The sequence below is a fragment of the Dipodomys merriami genome, unplaced genomic scaffold (genome assembly GCF_024711535.1).
Source record: "Dipodomys merriami isolate MVZ:Mamm:240054 unplaced genomic scaffold, mDipMer1.0.p SCAF_3, whole genome shotgun sequence".
Lineage (NCBI taxonomy): Eukaryota > Metazoa > Chordata > Mammalia > Rodentia > Heteromyidae > Dipodomys > Dipodomys merriami.
Window position 1 is genome coordinate 106,133,864 of NW_027204492.1, and position 19,051 is coordinate 106,152,914.

General features: G+C 41.8%; 1 protein-coding gene across 2 annotated transcripts in view; it reads left to right on the forward strand.

Moving 5' to 3' along the window:
- Nucleotides 1-5,282: 5,282 nt before the first annotated feature.
- The window catches only part of Klhl15 (kelch like family member 15), a 57,598-nt gene continuing 43,829 nt past the window's right edge, over nucleotides 5,283-19,051 (forward strand). For both annotated transcript variants that reach the window (XM_070040706.1, XM_070040704.1), the window contains exons 1-2: nucleotides 5,283-5,449; nucleotides 5,538-5,734. The gene's annotated coding sequence lies outside the window, so the exon portion shown is untranslated. The remainder of the gene's footprint in view (nucleotides 5,450-5,537; nucleotides 5,735-19,051) is intronic.

A 19,051-nucleotide genomic window follows, 5' to 3' on the forward strand; every position in this document is an offset into this window, starting at 1 on the left:
AATGAAAAAAATATGGCCAGGCTCCATAGCTTACTGCTGTAATCCTAGCTATTTGGGAGAGGGAGATTGGGAAGATTTTTCCTGGCTAGCCAGACAAAAAGTTAGGAAAACTTGCTGGGCACCAGAAGCTCACATCTACAACCTTAGCCAGGTTGAGATCTGAGGATCAAGGTTTGAAGCCAGTCCAGGCAGGAAACTGCAAAACTCTTATCTCCAACAAACTACTCAGAAAAAGCAGGAAGTGGTGTTGTGACTCAAGTGGTAGAGGACTAGCCTTGAGCAAAAGGAGTTTAGGGACAGCGCCCAGGCCCAGATTTCAAGCCCCAGGACTGGCACACACACAAAAAAGGAAAACTCTGGTCTCTATTAAATAGCTGGGTATGGTGGCAGTCGCCTGTCATTCCAGCTATGCAGAAGGTATGGGTAGGAGAATTGCTGTCTAGGACAGCCCAGGAAAAAAAGTGTAAGACCCTACCTGAAAAACAAGTGGTAGAATGCCTGACCAGCAAGTAAGAGGTTCTGAACTCAAACCCTAGTACCATCACCTGAAAAAGAGCGACCGATTAATGTGGTCATCAGTATAATCACACAGTACAATGGAAAAGGCCTAGGTCAAGAGGCAGTGCAGGTGGTGGGAGGCCCTGCTGCTGTCAGAGGCCTGTCTGTCCTTTTGCTTCTTTCCCCTCTCCTGGATGAAATCAATTGGTCAATTAATTATTTTTGTGATGTTGGGGGGAGGTTGTAGAACTGAACCCATGACCTCAAGTCAGGGCAGCTCTCTAACACTAAGCTACAGTCCCAGTCGTTTGGCCTATACTGGAATCCTGCTAAGTTATCAGCACTTTTCCAAGGCCTAGGAGACACTGCTCTGTCGATGTTTTCTTACTCGATTTTTTGGGAGTAATTTACAAGTTCCCAAGTCTTAGAAGCCTTTCTTGACTCTTCCATACGTGGCTTAAGTCATAATACCACATGTTGCCTAAATCTATCATAATGTATGTGGGGAGCTTTAAGGGAAAAAGGGAAAAATTAGTGTTTGGTTGATGAAAACCTTGCATTTTCCTGGCTATGTAGATACAAATCAAGTTGTTAACTTGTTTTCCTTGGGTGGCTCACAGCTCTGTTGAAATGATACAAATGTACCTACTCCAGGCACCTTGTGTTCCAAAAACAATATGCAAAAGTTTTTTTTAAAGCAATCTGGAAAGTTCTTGTTTGTTTCATCTTTGCGTTCATGCCCTTTTGGATGTTGAAGGACTTTGTGTTCTCCCAGCAGGTCAAAGGAATGGATTTGGGCCTCATGAGACAGGAGAAAAGAGATGGGAGAAATGATTAATATGTTAGAGTTCTTCCCAAATGACTAAATCCAGATTTTCTCACTGGAGAATATCCCTGTGTAGGGATTTCTAAAGCTATAACTGTTTAAAGAGATTGAAGTTGGGTGTGATTCCTTTAGGTTTTCTCTCTGCCTAAAGAAGTGGAAGGCGCTCATGAATTAAGAAGTAGATGGAGAAAGTAGAAATGTGGGTCAAGAGGCACAGCACCATCCTTAAGTGAAAAAGCTAAGGAACAGCCCCTTCCCGAATTCACCCCCCCAGTACTGGCCAAAACAAAAAAAAGTAGTTATGCACCTACAGATGTTTGTAGCAGAGTAGCTAGCAGAGCAGCTAGCTCAGTGCACAGGCCTGCACAGGTCCTTCAGGAGTGAAATGATACAAATGTATATACTTCAGGTATTTTTCTTGTTCCAAAAGCCACCTGCAAGGTTATTTTTGGAACAAACATTGAAAGTTATTTTTCTTTTCTTTTCTTTTTTTTTTGTGCCAGTCCCGGGGCTTGCACTTAAGGTCTAGACATTGTTCCTGAGCTCTGTTGCTCAAGACTAGCCACTTGAGGGCTAGCATTTGAGCCACAGCTCCACTTTCAGCTTTTTTGGTGCTTAATTGGAGATAAGAGTCTCAAGGACTTTCTTGCCTGGGATGGCCTCAAACCACAAGCCTCAGATCTTAGCCTCCTGAGTAGCTAGCTACCATGAGCCACTGACACCCAGCACGTTGTTTTCCCTTTGAGATAAAATGCTTAGGAATTTGGAATTCCCCTAGCTGGCTCTGCATGATTGACAGGGATCTCAAAAGACTGAAGGAAGCTGAAAAAAATTCCTCTGGCCTAGTGACATGGCAGTCATCCTAATGTCGTAATGCAACACATTCCTCATGTCTGTGATGATTCTGGTGCAAATAAACTTCCTGTGTTGCCAGTAAGATAAAAGGACAGGCCATACAATGGTGTACAGTACGTAGTTGATAATGGTAGTAAAGTTCTATAATGCTGGTTTATGTACTTATTATATCATAAGCTTTATCATTATTTCAAACTGGACTCCCATTAAAAGAAGTTTATTCTGCCATGGTCCCCAGTAGCTAGCTGCCTTGTACAACCATTTCTCTCATCTCTTGATTGTATCAAGAGCCCAAGTCCAGTGATGGCCCAAACCATCTAGGTTTCTGTAAGGACCCTCTAGGATGTTTGTATAACAATGGAATTGCCTGTCAGTGCATTTCTTTTTACAGGCTTGAGCTACCTGCCCAGGTCATCTTTTTTTTTTCTTTGTGGTTGTTTAGTGGAGATAAGAGTCTTACAGATTTTCCTGCATCAGCTGGCTTCGAACTGCAATCCTCAAATGTAAGCCCCTAGGATTATAGGCTTGGCTATTAAAGATAATTTTGAGGGAGTGTTCTACATATTAAGCATCTAGATCACTGGAAGTATATTGTCCAATTTCAGAAACAAGATTTTTTTTTTAGGGGGGGGAGGTGCAGGTCATAGGGCTTGAACTCTGGGCTGTCCCTGAGCTGTTCAGCTCAAAGCTAGTGCTCTACTACTTGAGTCACAGCACCACTTCCGGTTTTCTGGTGGTTAATTGGGGATAAGAGTATCACAGACTTTCCTGCCGGAGCTGGCTTTGAACCGTGATCTTTAGATCTCAGCCTCCTGATTAGCTAGGATTACAGGCATGAGCCACCAGCACCCGGCAACATTTTATCAGCAAATTTTGAACACAAAATTCCATACAATCTCATGTAAGGCCATAAAAAGGTGTGGGTGCGCTGAGCACAAGACCTCATGACATCACTCCTTGTACAAATACATTTTACACAGGACACACATTTAAGTTCGTGCTTCAGTCAATAATAAAAGCTTATAGCCAGGTCAATGCCACATAGTAATGGATAGTACAAAATGTGGCTATGGAAAAATTAAAATTCAAAGCTTATAAATGGTGCCCAGGAATAATGTATTAACATTATTCAGAGGTTGAATATGTCCATACTTTTATGGTTTATCTTTTAAAATTGGTTGTTGGAATGTGACACATTTTGGAGAAGTTTGGAGGAGTAATTTGCCATGTAGTAATGATGGCAAATACAGTAAGCAAACATTCTGAAGTAATGAACATTGAATATATTAAAGGAGCTACTGGGAGAGATTCAAAGAATCTGTTTATAATTTGGAAATTTCAGTATAGTTTGTTAAAAAGCTTGTTTCATAGTTTAAGTCAGAAAAGGGAAGCTTATTTCCCTACATCCAAAAGATTAAGCTGCGTATTTTTCTTCACCAGAACAGTACACTGTGTGCTATTTTGGCCCCTTGAGAAACATGACATGTCCAACTTTGCTAGAAAGAGATAATGATCGCTTTTAGTCACATCTCACAGAAAGATCATCTGGATGTTAGTCTAGAGAGAAAATGGCAGTTGGGGTTAGGAGAAGAAATACTTCAGTTTAAGATCAGAAATGGGCTGGGAAGGTGGCTCAGTGGTAGAGCGCTTGCCTTGCATGCTCGAGGCCCTGGGTTCGATTCCTCAGCACCACATAAGCAAAAAGAAAAAAGCCAGAAGTGGCGCTGTGGCTCAAGCGCTAGAGCGCTAGCCTTGAGCTGAAGAGCTGAGGGACAACGCCCAGGCCCAGAGTTCAGGCCCCACTACTGGACCCAAAAAAATAAAAGTAAAAAAATAAATTAAAAAAAAAAGAATCTTAAGATCAGAAATGGGCAATGGATGAGTTATGGAACTGGTGGACTCCAAGAGTATTTCCTCTACATTTCCCACACTGTTTACAACACAGCCCTCCAGTGTGGTTTTACATTCTTAGATCAATTAAAGGTGTTACTTAGAGAGCACTAGATAGAAGTGCATAGCTGGTTGTTAAAAAATAAATCACTGCCCTCTTAATGTTAGTTCTTGCTTACTTTGATGCAATAAGCAACTGGACTGCTTTTTGAGAACCTGGCATTTTTCCAGGTGGAGAAACCATTCCATTTTCTATGATTTTTCCCCCCATCTCTGGGCAATTTTATTTCTGATAACGTGAAATTGTTTTGCAATAAGCCAGGTGAAACTGCGACGCAATGATCTACTGCAAATTGCTTTACCAAAAAGTAATGTCATTTGGTATACATCGAATCGCTTTTATAACAGGTAAAGCTCGCTCTGCGTTTTCTTCCAGCTCCCTCCATTCCCGCCCCCCATCGTATGCACTATGTAAAAAGATTTTTCCCCCCCGGGCCTTTCAACCCTCAACTTGTGAATGGTAGGTGAATCGCAGTGGCTCGGGGCCCACGCACTCGCAGAAGGCAAGATTGAAGTGAGGGACGTGCACTGTCAAGCGTCCCTAGCCCCGACGGCGGCTTGACGACAGAAGCCCCATGACAGCAGCCCCATCTGGCCTGGGCTGTGACCGCAAAGCCTGCCTATCGCTTTTCCTTGGTGTGGCTGGCCTACGGGGGCGGACCAGCGGCAGGGACGCGACGTGCCGGGGGCGCCGGACACTTCCCCCCCACCCCCTGGTTCCCACACCCGCTCCCGCTCCCGTGGCGCCGGAAGTGACGCGCGCTGGGCTGAAATATGGCGGCGTTGGCGCTCGACCAGGGGGAAGGTAAACACCCGCCAGGCCCCGCGTTAGCCCCCCACAGGGCGCTTGCGAGGGCCGAGGGGGCCTCCAGAGCCTGCTCTCCAAACCCGGTGCTCCGTCCCCTCTCCCGCAAGCCTAGCCAACTAGAGAGACCAGCCTCTGCGTTCCAAAGTCAGCGCCCTGGGCCCCCTGCTGGCCTGCCCCGCCTCTCTGGGCGGGCCCCGGGCGGCTCCCGCGGTCCGCAGGGGGCGCGAGGCCTGGAGCGGCCCCTGGCTCCTGGCCCCGTAAGCCCCGCCCCTTTCCACGCCCCTTTCCCGCCTTCCTCCACCCCCGGCGTGGGTGATCCTGAGGCTCCGCGCGCTTCAGGGCAGAAGCCCGGAGACGCCGTCGTTGACGTCGCCTCTGCCGGTGCTTCTCACTGCTGCCTCGCGGCTCTTCGGCTCCTCAGCTCTTCCCTTCCCTGCTCAGTGGCCCCTAGTCGGCTCTCCAGCCGAGCCCCGTCGGCGCTGCAAAGCACTCCCCCCACCCTTTAACCGTTGGTAAGGCCGGCTCGGGCCCCGACGCCGCGTCGCCTCCCGCCTAGCGCGACTATCGGGACTCCCGACTCAGTGCTGTCTTCTTTCCCAGGACTGGTTGTGAGGGGGCCGCCGGAGCGCAGACTCGCCCCGCGCCGGAGCGATCCGGCCTGGCCGGAGAGCGGCATCTTGTAGACTACCTTTCTGCCGAGGTCCGTCTCGGAGACCGTTAGCCTACCGTTCGGCCCATTGGCCCGCTTCTTCCTGATGCAGACTGCCGTCCACTAGAGGCTGGACCGGACCCCCGAGGTGAGTAGCCGCCCCTGCCCACCGGCCTGCAGAGCCCGGGCCGCTTCCGCGGCCCCGTGCAAGGCACGAATTCCGTGGCCCTCTGCACCGATCCGAGTCTTAACATTTGGTAGACGCCGGGACCTAATTTGTCTCTGAGTTTACTTAAATTGTTTGAAATCTTAATTTTTTTCCCCCCTTAGGAGGAAGAGAGAGAGGGAGCAGGGGGGGAAAAAGGGAAGAAGCATAATTCAGCCATTTTTTGCAGCACAGAGCTGCAGGTACCATGATTATTTCCCCCCTAACCCGTACCTTCCCTTTAAAAATGCTATTTGTGACGAAATAGAACTATGCAAAATTCAAGGCATTTAACATGGAATCCGAAGGTGTGTGTGGGATCCGCTGATGATTCGAGAGATTCACGGACAAGAGGACAAGAACCTCAGTGTCTTGTCTATGAAATTCAGTAATACCCACATCATAAGGTGCTGAGGACTATATGAGGTCATATATGTGAAAATAATCTATAGCTATAAAGTACTGTAAGAAAAAAAAAAAACGGAAAGACGATTTGTAAGTAACCATTGCCAGAGTGCTTAACGTTGGAGTGGCTAACTGTTGCTGCTGCTTTATTTCTATATTATAAGTAAATAAGTACAGAATAGTAAAGCAGTGCTGTGAATCGATAGATATAGAATAGTCACGTTTCTTGGCCTTCTTGTTACAAAATGTTAACTGCTTATTTAAATAACGTTGTTCTTTAATTCAAATTTTAATGTCACTGAAGGGTTTTGCTTTTCATCTTTCTAGATTGCCTTGGCCCCCTTTCTTACTTAGACTGTTTGTGTAGCCCCTTATATTTGGTTAGTCTTAGATATTTTCGCAGTTCCTCTTCCTTTGTTAATCTGATTAAATTGTAATCTAGAAAATGTTTTTCAGCTCTGTATATGCTCTAATTTCAATGTGTTTTTTCCTATCTAGGGAGCAGGATGCCTGAGTATCTCTACTCATTTGAAAATTGTTTTTGAAGAGTTTATAAAATGTATTAATGTTTCTGTAATACTTAATAGAATGAGCAATATATAGAAAAATGTCAACTCTTTGGGGACTTGCTGTAATATTTATATAATTTTCATACTTTAAGCAGCACAGTCCTTGGCACTTGGAGTCATACTTGATCTGTGATAAAGGATGTTAATTTGCAGTCTTCTGAAAAATTTTTGGGGGAACATAGGATAGTAAATATTTCTGATTTGAACATTGAATTTATTTGCTAGAATTTGTGGGTATAACATCAGTATAGAATTATACCTGGCATATCAAAATTATATATTGTGGTTTAAAAATTGTCCACAAAAATGAAAGATATTTTTGAGAATATTTTTAGTTTACAAAGGGTTATTTGTGACGCTTTTTAGTGTATTTATAATTCTCTAGTCCAATACTACTTGTCTTTCAAAAATATGCTTTTGTGTTTTGTAAAAAGAATAATGCAGGGGAGGCAGGATTAAAATTGCAAAATGAAGAGCCTAAAGTGGTAGGTTCTATATGACATATATTTTGTTCTGAAGATGAAATATTGTAAGATATTGCTTTCTTGGAAGTTTCAATGGTTGACCTTTCCATCTTTATTTGGGTTGTCTGGGACTAGATTCTTGGAACCAGTGTTGGCTTGGCTTCATGGATGTTCTGAAGGGCTCCACACTTGGTTTAAGTATGTGCATGAAAAACTGGTATTAAATGACAACAAGTGAGTGTAAAATGAATGCTAATAATTTATATTTTAATTTTTCTTCACTTAGAGCAACATTTATCAGCAAATATGGTAAAAACACACCCTGACAAGTCAAGAGACATGGAAGAAGGAAAATAAAAGCTTTGTATTTTAGTACCTTTAACATTTTTTTCTAGCGTTTTGAACAAGACCCTCCCCCCCCATGAAGTTGCTGACCCTTGACAAGTATGGATTTTGCCATTGCAAATTTTTGGAGTGAATAATGTTAACTGTGAGGAATATGATTCTTTTGCTTGCAGAGGAGTTGTAGATTAATTAGTTAACATATATTTCCTCTGGGAATGCGTCATTGTATAATGTATAATTGTAAAATATAATATAATTGGGAAGGCCCTGAAATCAGACATACCCCCGTTCCATGACTTATTCATAATCATGGGCTTAGAAAAGTTACTTATAGTCTGAGGTTTTATTTTATTTTTTTGTGCCAGTCTTGGAGCTTGAACTCAGGGCTTATGGGCTGACCCTGAGCTTTTGTGCTGAAGGCTAGTGTTCTAACACTTGAGCCACAGCTTCACTTTGATTTTGTAGTAGTTAATTGGAGATAAGAGTCTAGGGGACTTTCTTGCCTGGGTTGGCTTTGAACTGTGATCCTCAGATCTTAGCTTCCTGAGTAGCTAGGACTACAAGTATGAACCATCGGTGCCTGCCTTTTTTAAATTATATTTTTAATGAAGAATGGCTGCAGAATACAAAGAATTGTGAGGTTTAAATTTGTACTTCTAGGCACTTATTTATTGTGTGCCAGGCACTGTTGTAGGCGTTGCCAAGATTCAACAGTCAGTGGAGCCGGGCACTGGTGGCTCACACCTGTAATCCTAGCTACTATGGAGATTGAGATCTGAGGATCGAGGCTCAAAGCCAGCCCAGGCAGAAAAGTCTGTGCGACTCTTATCTTCAATAAATCACCAGAAAATCAGAAGTGGCGCTGTGGCTCAAGTGGTAGAGCACTAGCCTTAAGCTGAAGAGCTGAGGGACAGCGCCCAGGCCGAGTCCAAGCTCCACAACTGACAAAAAACAGCCAATGAACAAAAAATATTTTGAAGCAAAATGTTAGTAAATAACACAGATAAACTACTTCCTTAATATACAGAGAAAAAGGAAAAAAACATGGCCAATTTTCTGTTGAATGGAGCAAAAGGTTCTTTTAAAAAATTTTAAGAATGTTTGGGGAAGGGTTCAGTTGAAGTCTTGAGGTTGGAAATAGTTAGGGAGTCATAGCTAACTGGATAGATTAATGTAGTTGGAGAGACAGCAAGTAGAGAGGCCTTAAGTTGGAGTGAGGCTGGCTTTCAAGGAATGGCAGTAATAAAGGGGAGAGTAAAGCAGAGCTGCTTGTTATTATTATTGCCATTTTATAAATCATTGGAAAGGCTTTCAGGTCACTCCCACTGTAGGTGTTTTTTGAATTGCTGTTGGTACTGAAGTGGAGAATCTTTTAAGTTTTTTTTTTTTTTTTCTGGGCCTTGGGCTTGCACTCAGGTCCTGGGCACTGTCCCTGAGCTTTTGTGTCCAAGGCTAGTGGTTTTTTAATTTGGGTGCTTAATTGGAGAAAAGAGTCCCATGGACTTTCCTTGCCTGGGCTGGCTTCAAGCTATGATCTTGAGATCTCAGCTTTCTGAGTAGCTAGGATTACAGGTGTGAGCCACATGCACATAGCGAAGTTTTGTTTTTTAAGTTTTTTAAAAAATTAAAACTTATTAAGGGAAGAATTCTTTTTTAAGTTATCACTCAAAAGTCATAAATCAAAACAAATGAAGAGATTGTATTACTTTTAGCATTTAATTTTACCATCACATAAAGTAGCTTAAATACATAGCTATTTTTTTATGCCCATACTGTGACTTGAACTCAGGGTCTGAGTGTTGTCCCTCCGCTTTTTCACTGAAGGGTGGTGCTCTTTTACTTGAGCCACAGTTCCACTTCTGGTTTTTGCTGGTTAATTGGAGATGAAAATCTCACTCAAACTTGGTCAGAATTAGAAGTTGTTTTTTTAAATCCCTGCTCTTCTCCCCTACCCCTGTTTTTTGTGGCACTGGAGCAAAAGGGTTGGGTGAGGTAGGGAAAACCAAGGGTCTTACCACATGCTAGGCAAGTAAGCTACGTTTGTGAGCCCAGAAATTTTTGCTGGAGAAACTAGGAAAGGTGAAAAACATTCTCAGTTTTCTTGTTTTTAATGTAAAATCTTTAGAGCTCATCTGGCTGGAGCTGGGAGTGTATTTCATTGGTACGCAGCTCTTGCCTATCATGTATGAGGCCCCGGCTTCATTCCCAGAATTGCAAAAGAAAATCTAACTGGATCACTGAAGCAGATAAGAACAGATAGAAAAATTAGCCAGTGTCCTAGTTAATATCTTTGAGTTTACTTAATGATTCTGCATCATGTATTTTCAGAGATTTGCAAGAAATAAATATCTTCTAAGAGATCTAGTTTAGTTGTGTAATTCTTAGGGAGAACTAAGAACTAACAGTACAGGATTTGTGATTTCATGTTAAAATGTAACTTAGAAGATTATTCCACAGGCTGGGAATGTGGCTTAGTGGTAGAGTGCTTGCATGCATGAAGCCCTGTGTTCCATTCCTCAGTACCACATAAATAAGAAAAGCTGGGAGTGGCGCTGTGGCTCAAGTGGTAGAGTGCTAACTTTGAGCAAAAGAAGCTCAGGGACAGTGCCCAGGCCCTGAGTTCAAGCCTCAGGACTGGCAAAAAAATATTATTCCATGGTAGAGGCTTTCTCTAGAATTCTCACTGGATCCAATCTCTAAAGAAAGACTAAGGAAGGTATTTTCTATGACATCACTCTTGGACTACTACTTGTGAGGAATAAGCAGAGGAGCATTAAATTGAAATAGGTTTTTCCCTCCCTTCCTCTCTCTCTCCCTTCCGTTCCCTCCCTCCCCCTCCCCCCTCTCTTTCTTTCTTTCTCTTTCTTTCTTTCTTTCTTTTCATTGTGGGGCTTGAACTCTGGGCCTGGACACTGTCCCTAAGCACTCTACCACTTGAGCCATAGCACCACTTCCAGTTTTCTGGTGGTTAATTGTAGTAAGAGTCTCATAGACTTTCCTGCCAAGGCTTGCTTTGAACCCTGATCCTTAGGTCTGAGTCTCCTGAGTAGCTAGGATTACAGGCGTGAGCCACCAGTGCCGGCTCAGGTTTTTTTCTTTTAAAAATTTTATTGTGTGGGGGAGGGAAGGGATAGTGGGAGAACAACAAAGGAGGGGATAACAATGCTTGACAAGAAATGTACTCATGACCTTACTCATGTAACTAACCCCTCTGTACAGCATCTTTTCAATAAAAGAAAATAAAAAATTTGTTATAAAGGTGATATACAGAGGGATTACAGTTTCGTAAGTCAGGTAAAGAGTACATTTCTTTCTGGACAGTGTCACCCCTTCCCTTACTCTCTCCCAGTTTTTCTCTCCCATCCCACCATGAGCTGTATAGTCCATTTACAACATAGTGTATAGTTAGTACTACTGCTACATTTGTTTACCCTTAGTCCCTCCCAGGTTTTATTTTTTCACATTATTGTTTGCCAGTCCTGGGGCTTGAACGCAGGGCCTGGGCACTATCCCTGAGCTTTTGCTCAAGACTAGCATTCTACCACTTGAGTCACAGCACCACTTCTGGCTTTTTCTGTTTATGTGGAACTGAGGACTCAAACCCAGAACTTCATGCATGCTGGGTGAGCACTCTACCGCTAAGCCACATTCCCAGCCTACATTATTTTCAAGTAGTTGTACAAAGGAATTTCAATTCAGCATGTAAGTTTTCTTCTATTATGGGATGACCAAATGCTAAACATACCTGTACACTAAAGTAAATTACATAATAGGTGCCAAAGGAGATTGGAGGAACCAGAGCCTTACTAATAGTTAAGTTAAATTGTCCTTTGCAGTTTTGTACTGAATTATGAAAATATTTTAATGACAAGAGTTTCCAGTATTAAATTTATCTTTTGACGTCTGTCTCATATTAACCTGAGTTATTTCTCAATTTGAGTAGTGTAGCTGGGGATAATAAAATGACTTGACAGCTTTATAGAAAAAAAGATTGTTTAAAAAAAGTTGGGTTTTTTTTTGTCAGTTGTAGGGCTTGAACTCAGGGCCTGGGCACAATCCTTGAGAGTTTTTGCTCAAGGCTAGCACCCTACCACTTGAGCTACAATCCACTTTCACCCTTTTGGTAGTTATTGGAGATAAAAGTTTGATGGATTTTCCTGCCTGGGCTGATTTTCCTGCCTAACTGAGATCCTCAGATCTCAGCCTCCTGAGTAGGATTACAGACATGAGCCCCTGTCACCCAGCTAGAAATTTTATTTTTATACATAGCCTTGCATTTTCTCTTTAATATGCAAGAATGGCATTTTCTGCATTGGCATGATTTTTTTTTTTTGGTAGAACAATTTGAAGGCAAAGATAGCTTGAAATCATTTAAATGTTTCATTGAGAATAAGTACATTAACCTCTGAGAATCTAGCTATTGTACGGAATAACTTGAGGAGTTTTATATGAATTTTCAGGCAGCTGTAGGAAGAATGTGAAAGCAATAAATGATTGCTTATGGCATAAACACGGAGGTTAGTTAATTTTGGCACATCTTCTGTTTAGTTGTCTAGAATTTTGCCTTCAAATCAGGCTGTTAGCCTACTAGCTTAAAGGAAGCATTTAATTTCTTTGCCTTTAATTTCCTGTTCAGTCTTAGCCCCACCAACCTTCTTTCTTTACTGGTCATTAGAGAATTTGAACTGTTATAAATTTCTTTTTTTTTTTTTAAACTAGGGCTGAGAACCGAACCCAGGGCCTTGGGCACGCCAGGCGGGCGCCCTTCCGCTGGGCTAAACCCCCAGCCCCACTGTTATAAATTTCTGTGATATAAATAGCAGTAATGATCTTCCAGGGCAGAAGTAGAAATTGTGTGTGTGTGTGTGTGTTTGTGTGATGTTGTGATGTTATTCAGCCTTCAGTGGTATTTGGGGGTCCTAGGACTTCTTTACAATCTTAAAAATTGAAATACTAAAAAATTTTGGTTTATGTGGATTGTACAGATTTATATAGAGATTGAAACTAACAAATTTAAAAATACTTATTTCTAATTCATTTTGATATAATCCCACCAAATGGTTATTTAAATCATTTTTTAAATGAAAAATTACTTCCCAAGACAATTAGGAACTTCAGGAAAGGAGTGTGGCACTGCCACAGGCTTGTAAATCTTCATGTTTAGCTTAATAAAAGACAATGGAGCCAGGCGCTGTTGGCTCATGCTTGTGATCCTAGCTACTCCAAAGGCTGGGATCTGGGGATCAAGGTTCAAAATCAGCCTGGCCAGGACAGTCCATGAGACACTTAACTCCTGTAAACTACTCAGGGAAGTCGGAAGTGGCACTGTGGCTCAAGTGGTAGAGTGCTTGCCTTGAGCAAAAGAAGCTCAGGGACATTGCCAGGCCCATAGTTCAAATCCCAGCACCAGCAAAAAAAAAAGCAATGGAGCTGGCGTGGTCTGCTCATGCCTGTAATCCTACTTACTGAGGAGGTTGAGATCTGAGGATCACAGATCAAAGCCAGCTCCAGCAGGGAAGCCTGTGAGACAATTTTTGTGCCAGTTCAGAGGCTTGAACTCAGGCCCTAGGTGCTGTTCCTTAACTCTTTTTGCTCAAGACTAGCACTCTACCACTTGAGCCACCAATCCACTTTGGTTTTGTGTGTCGGGGGGTGCTTAATTGGAGATGAGTCTCCTTCCTGTTTTCCGTCCTCCCTTCCTTCTTGTGCTGGTCCTGGGGCTGGACCTCTGGGCCTAGGTGCTATCCATGAGCTTTTGTTTGCTTTTTTTTTTTTTTTCCAGTTCTGGGGCTTGAACTCAGGGCTTGGGCACTGTCCCTGAGCTTCTTTTGCTCAAGGCTAGCACTCTACCACTTGAGCCACAGCACCACTTCTGTTTATCTGAGGAATTGAACCCAGGGCTTCATGCATGCTAGGCAAACATTCTACCACTAAGCCACATTCCAAGCCCTGAGCTTTTGTTTTTTTTGTTTTGTTTTGGTCGGGTGTGGGGTCTGAACTCTGGGCCTGGGCGCTGTCGCTCAGCTCTTCAGCTCAAGGCTAGCGCTCTACCACTTGAGCCACAGCGCCACTTCCGGCTTTTTCTGCTTATGTGGTGTTGAGGAATGGAAGCCAGCCCCTCATGTATGCAAGGCAAGCGCTCTATCACTGAGCCACCTTCCCAGCACCTGAGCTTTTGTTTTCAAGGCTAGTATTTTACCACTTGAGTCATAGCTCTACTTCTAGCTTTTTGATAGCTAATTGGAGATAAATAGTCTCACAGATTTTCTTGTCCCTACTGGCTTTGGTCTGTGATGTTCAGATCTCAGTCTCTTAAGTAGGATTACAGACGTGAACCACTGAGGTCTGAATTTTTTTTAATTTTCCTTTTTGGCGCAATTTTGGGAGCCCAGACTTTGGGGTCTTGATTGCTCACATTTAGTTTTTCAAAGAATTTCAAATTGTTACTATAAAGGTGACGTACATAGAGGGGTTACAGTTACATAAGTCAGGTAAAGAGTACATTTTCTTACTTTTTTCTCCTCAAGGCTGATAATGTACCACTTCAGCCATGCTGTCACTTCCAGCTTTTTTGTTTCCATTTATTATTTTTCTTCATTTTAGCAAGTAAAATCACAGGCATGTGTGCTGATGGCTCATACCTCTAATTCTAGCTAATCAGGAGGCTGAGATCTGAGGATCAGGGTTCAAAGCCAGCCCAGGCAAACAAATATTAGAGACCCTAATCTCCAATTAACCAGCAAAAAGCTACTTCCAGATTTTTCTGGTTAATTGGAGATGAGTCATTGATTTGTTGGCCTGGGGTTGGCTTCAAATGGAGATCCTCAGATGTCAGTCCCGTCCCTCCCCAGAGTACCTAGCATAGCAGGCACGAACTACTGATATCCAGCTATACTAATGATTATGTGTCTGTGCTTGCGCTGGAACTCCCGGAACTCAGGGCCTGCGTGCTGTTCCTGAGCTTTTGTGCTCAGGATCCTCAAATTTCAGCCATGAGTAGATGGGATTACAGGCATGAGGCACTGATGCCTTGTGATTTAGTCCAGTTTAGGTACATTCCTTGTTTGAATACTAAGAGCTAAGTATAGAATCTGTACACATTTGGGATTATAAACAATTTTTCTTAATCTGATAACCCATTTTGAGAAGGTACAGAATTTTAAAAAATATTGTTGTTGTTAAGGTATTGTACAGGATGCAGAATTTTTGAGCTTTAAGCATTTGGTACATCAAAGCCTTTGAATGGATTTTTTCCATTCATAATTGACTTAACAGTTGTTTGAATTTCATATTGGTTTTATGATTATTCTTTAATAGTTTCTTAAAGTTGGTATAATTCTGTATTTAGAGAATCTTTATTAATAATCTTAAAAGAGTTTATATAATTTTTATGTTTTTATGCTTTCTAGTTATTTTTTAAATTTATATTTGTTTTTATGTTATAGTTGCTTTTGGTCTGTTTGAATTTATACCTCTCTCCTTCTAAGTCTTCCTTTTCCTCATAGTGTCTAAGGTATGGATTGTGAACAAGTTGGTTTTAGTTTAGTGTTATTTTAAATTTGGTTGTTACATATCTTTTGTGTCCTATAGAATATAATACTAGCTACAGAAGAGATACTGATTTTTTTTCAGTCACAGCATTTTTGTTAAATAGGTAAGATATTAATGTTTTTTTTTTTTTGGTCGGTCGTGGGGCTTGAACTCTGGGCCTGGGCGCTGTCCCTCAGCTCTTCAGCTCAAGGTGAGCGCACTACCACTTGAGCTACAGCACCACTTCCGGTTTTCTGGTGGTTTATTGGAGATAGGAGTCTCACGGTCTCTCCTGCCCTGGCTGGCTTTGAACCGCAATCCTCAGATCTCAGCCTCCTGAGTAGCTAGGATTACAGGCGTGAGCCACCAGCGCCCGGCAGATATTAATGTTTTTTTAACTTAGTATATCCAAATTATTATCTCAGCATATAATTGATATAAAATTCATATGAGATAGTTTTCCATTCTTCTGTGCCATGTCTTCAAATCTTTTCATCATTTTTATATTTGAAGCACATTGTAATTTGTACTACGTTATCTCAAGTGATCCATAGTCCTATGGCTTCTTAAATAGCATAGATATGAATGTATATTAACTGGTTAGGGCAGAACAGCCTAAGCATCCTCTTAGTAAAGCTGAAAAATTACACTTGCATAATGAGAAATAATGGAGAACAATGCTGTTGCAAAATGAGATCCAAGTATTTTTGATTACCAGTACATTGTGTGATTGCTTACAGGTCTGCATTATGGTAAGCCCTTGGGAGATAGAACATATTTTCAGAAGAGATTGAAGGGTCCTGATTCCCACCATTCTTGTGGGTGATGATGAGCCTTAAAGGTGGTATGGCTCAGATGGTAGTACAAGACAATGTGCTCAAACATCAGATACTGAGTTTGAGTCCTGGTCGAGGACAAAAAAGAGCCTTAGGCATGAGTTAGGGGAAAGCCAGCATTAGCTCGAGACTAGATATTAAATTTACTTATTTTATTTTAAGGGGGACAGTCCTGGGGCTTGAACTCAGGGCCTGGGTGCTGTTCCTGAGCTTTTTTACTCATGGCTAGTGCTTTACCACTTAGGCTCAATTTCTGGCTTTTTGGTGGTTAATTGGAGATAGTCTCGGGGCTGGCTTTGAACCATGATCCTCATATCTCAGCTTTTTGAGTAGCTAGGCTATTACAAGTACCTGGCTTGTTTTTTAATTTTTAATTATCTTTATTATAGATTAAATATTGTATAAAATATGAATTGTAGATCATTTGTAATTCAAATACATCATTTGGCTTTGAAACTTTTTATTTTTTATTATTATTATAAAGGTTATGTACACAGGGGTTACAGTTACCTAAACTAGATAATGAGTACATTTCTTCTTTTTTTTCTTTTTTTTCTTTTTTTTCTTTTTTTTTTTTGTCAGTCGTGGGGCTTGAACTCTGGGCCTGGGAGCTCTTCAGCTCAAGGGAAGCGCTCTACCACTTGAGCCACAGCGCTACCACCGGTTTTCCTGTGGTTACTTGGAGATATGAGTCCCATGGAGTTTCCTGTCTGGGCTGGCTTTGAACCTCAATCCTCAGATCTCAGCCTCCTGAATAGCTAGGATTACAGGCATGAGCCACTGGTGCCTGGCATGAGTACATTTCTTTTTGAACAGTGTCACATTTTTCTTCACAGTTATCTTACTTATTCTTGATGGTGCTAGGTACTAGGGATTGAACTCAGGGTCTTTTGCTTTCTACCACTTTAGGCATGCCTCCAGCCCTTAAAGTTAGGTTGTTAATGTATTTAATTACCACCCCAACTCAAAAGGATTGATTCTAGTATTCCTAACATATAGACAGGAAAACAAAATCAGGAAGTTAGCAACTTCTCTGGGTCATATAAGTGGTATTAGTGGATATTATCTTAATGTCAAAGTTTTTGCTCTTTCCATCCACATGCAATTTTATTTTGTACAAAATTAAAATAAGGGCTGGGAAGGTGGCTCAGTGGTAGAGCGCTTGCCTTGCATGCCTGAGGCCCTGGGTTCGATTCCTCAGCACCACATAAGCAAAAAAAACCAAAAAAAAAAAAACAAAAAACAAAATTAAAATAAGTAAAATTACAATGTGTCTGCCTTTAGATTATCTCCTTCCCTTTCCCTTCCCTCTACTGCTTTCCTCCCCCTTCCCACCCTTTCCCAGCTCATTCTCTTTCACTGGGAATTAAGTCCAGGGTCTTGAACATACCAGAATGTTAGCCTTTTACCTCTAACTATTTGTATGACCTTGAATTAAGTAAGTTCACCTTTTAACCTTAGTAACTGCCTGACTAACATGATATTAGTAGTGAGTTAGAGTACAGGTCTAGAGTCTCATATCCAAGGGATTAAATCCTGTTTTCTCATATTAGTGATATGACTTTAGTGCAAAATACTTAGCCTCTCTGTGCTCTATAATGTCCTTGTCTGTAAAATGAGGGTACTAATAGTGATAGTATCTATCTCTTAGGCTAGATCATAATTAAATGAGTTAATGTATATAAAAGCATTTAGCATGGGGCATAGCTCCTACAAGTACTCTGTGGTTTTTGTTTTTGTTTTTGTTTTTTGTTTTTTTTGGGGGGGGGTCCAGTCGTGGGGCCTGAACTCTGGGCCGCTGTCCCTCAGCTCTTCAGCTCAAGGCTAGCGCTCTACCACTTGAGCCACAGCACCACTTCCTGCTTTTTTTCTTTTTGCTTATGTGGTGCTGGGGAATGGAACCCAGGGCCTCAGGCATGCAAGGCAAGCACTCTACCACTGAGCCACCTTCCCAGCCCCCAAGTACTCTGTTAGTGCTTACTATTAAGCCCTTTCACATACTTTTGTAGTAAGCCTTACCCTTTAACTTGGGAGATAGCTTGCTTTCTTCCCTAGAAAAGGCACTTTTCACCACAACCCTCTTTAAGACCAAACTCATTTTTAACTAGCTATCACAAGGTAGTTTCAGAAGTTGCTGTAGATCAAATAAGCTTCACAAATGCATTGATGAAACTTTAAAAGTAGTTAGAGTTTATTTGCTTTGCGTATCTATAAGGCATATTGTATATCATCTGCAAGATACAAAGTGGAAGGGAATAAATGAGAATTTTATGACTCAACATAATGAACAGTACTCTTTTACAGATGCAGAGAGAAGGCCAAAAAGGTTTACAGAATTGTAAGGTACTTCTCTTCTAAAACTATCAGGTAGGATTCTTGGTTATAACACATGGATTTCTCTCGCAGCCCAAGAGCATCCATAGGGCTGTGTCTGGTGACCAGGAAAGAAAGTCCAAAGGATCATTCCTTGTCCTCTTTGTCTTGGCTTTCTGTCTCAGTTCTCTTTCTTTTATACTTAGCCCACATGCAGACACATGCTGTGGATGTCCACATCTGCGTCTTTACCTGTCCATTCAGTGTACACCTCCTTTTCTTTCCCTTTCTTTTCTCCCTTTTTCTAAATTCCTCACAAAAAGATGTTCATCTTGATTTATATTTCCCACTTGAGTTTGAACTCAGGGCCTTGTTTTCTCTCTTGGATTTCTTTCTCATGGCTGGCACTCTTGGCACTTGAGCCATGACTCCAGTAGGGCATTTTTTTGCTAATTAATTGGAAAGAAGTCAACTTTGCTGCCTGGGCTGGCTTTGAACTCTGATCCTTGAGGTCTTAGCATCCTAAGTAGCTAGGATTACAGATATGAGCCACTGGTGCTCAGCTACTTTGGGGGTTGTTTTGACTCAAAATTTACTCACCCCATTGTTGCACTTCATTGCCTTGTTATATTTCTACCATAGTAAGTATCTGGAACCTGGTTTTGGGTTTTTGAGTAAATACACCTTCTCATGCAGAAGGATCTCAAGTTCTATGTGAGTTTGTCAGAAAAGTATAGTATCTCCTTTTTGTTTATTTTTTTTTTGTATTCAGGATTGAACCCTGTACCTTGTACATGC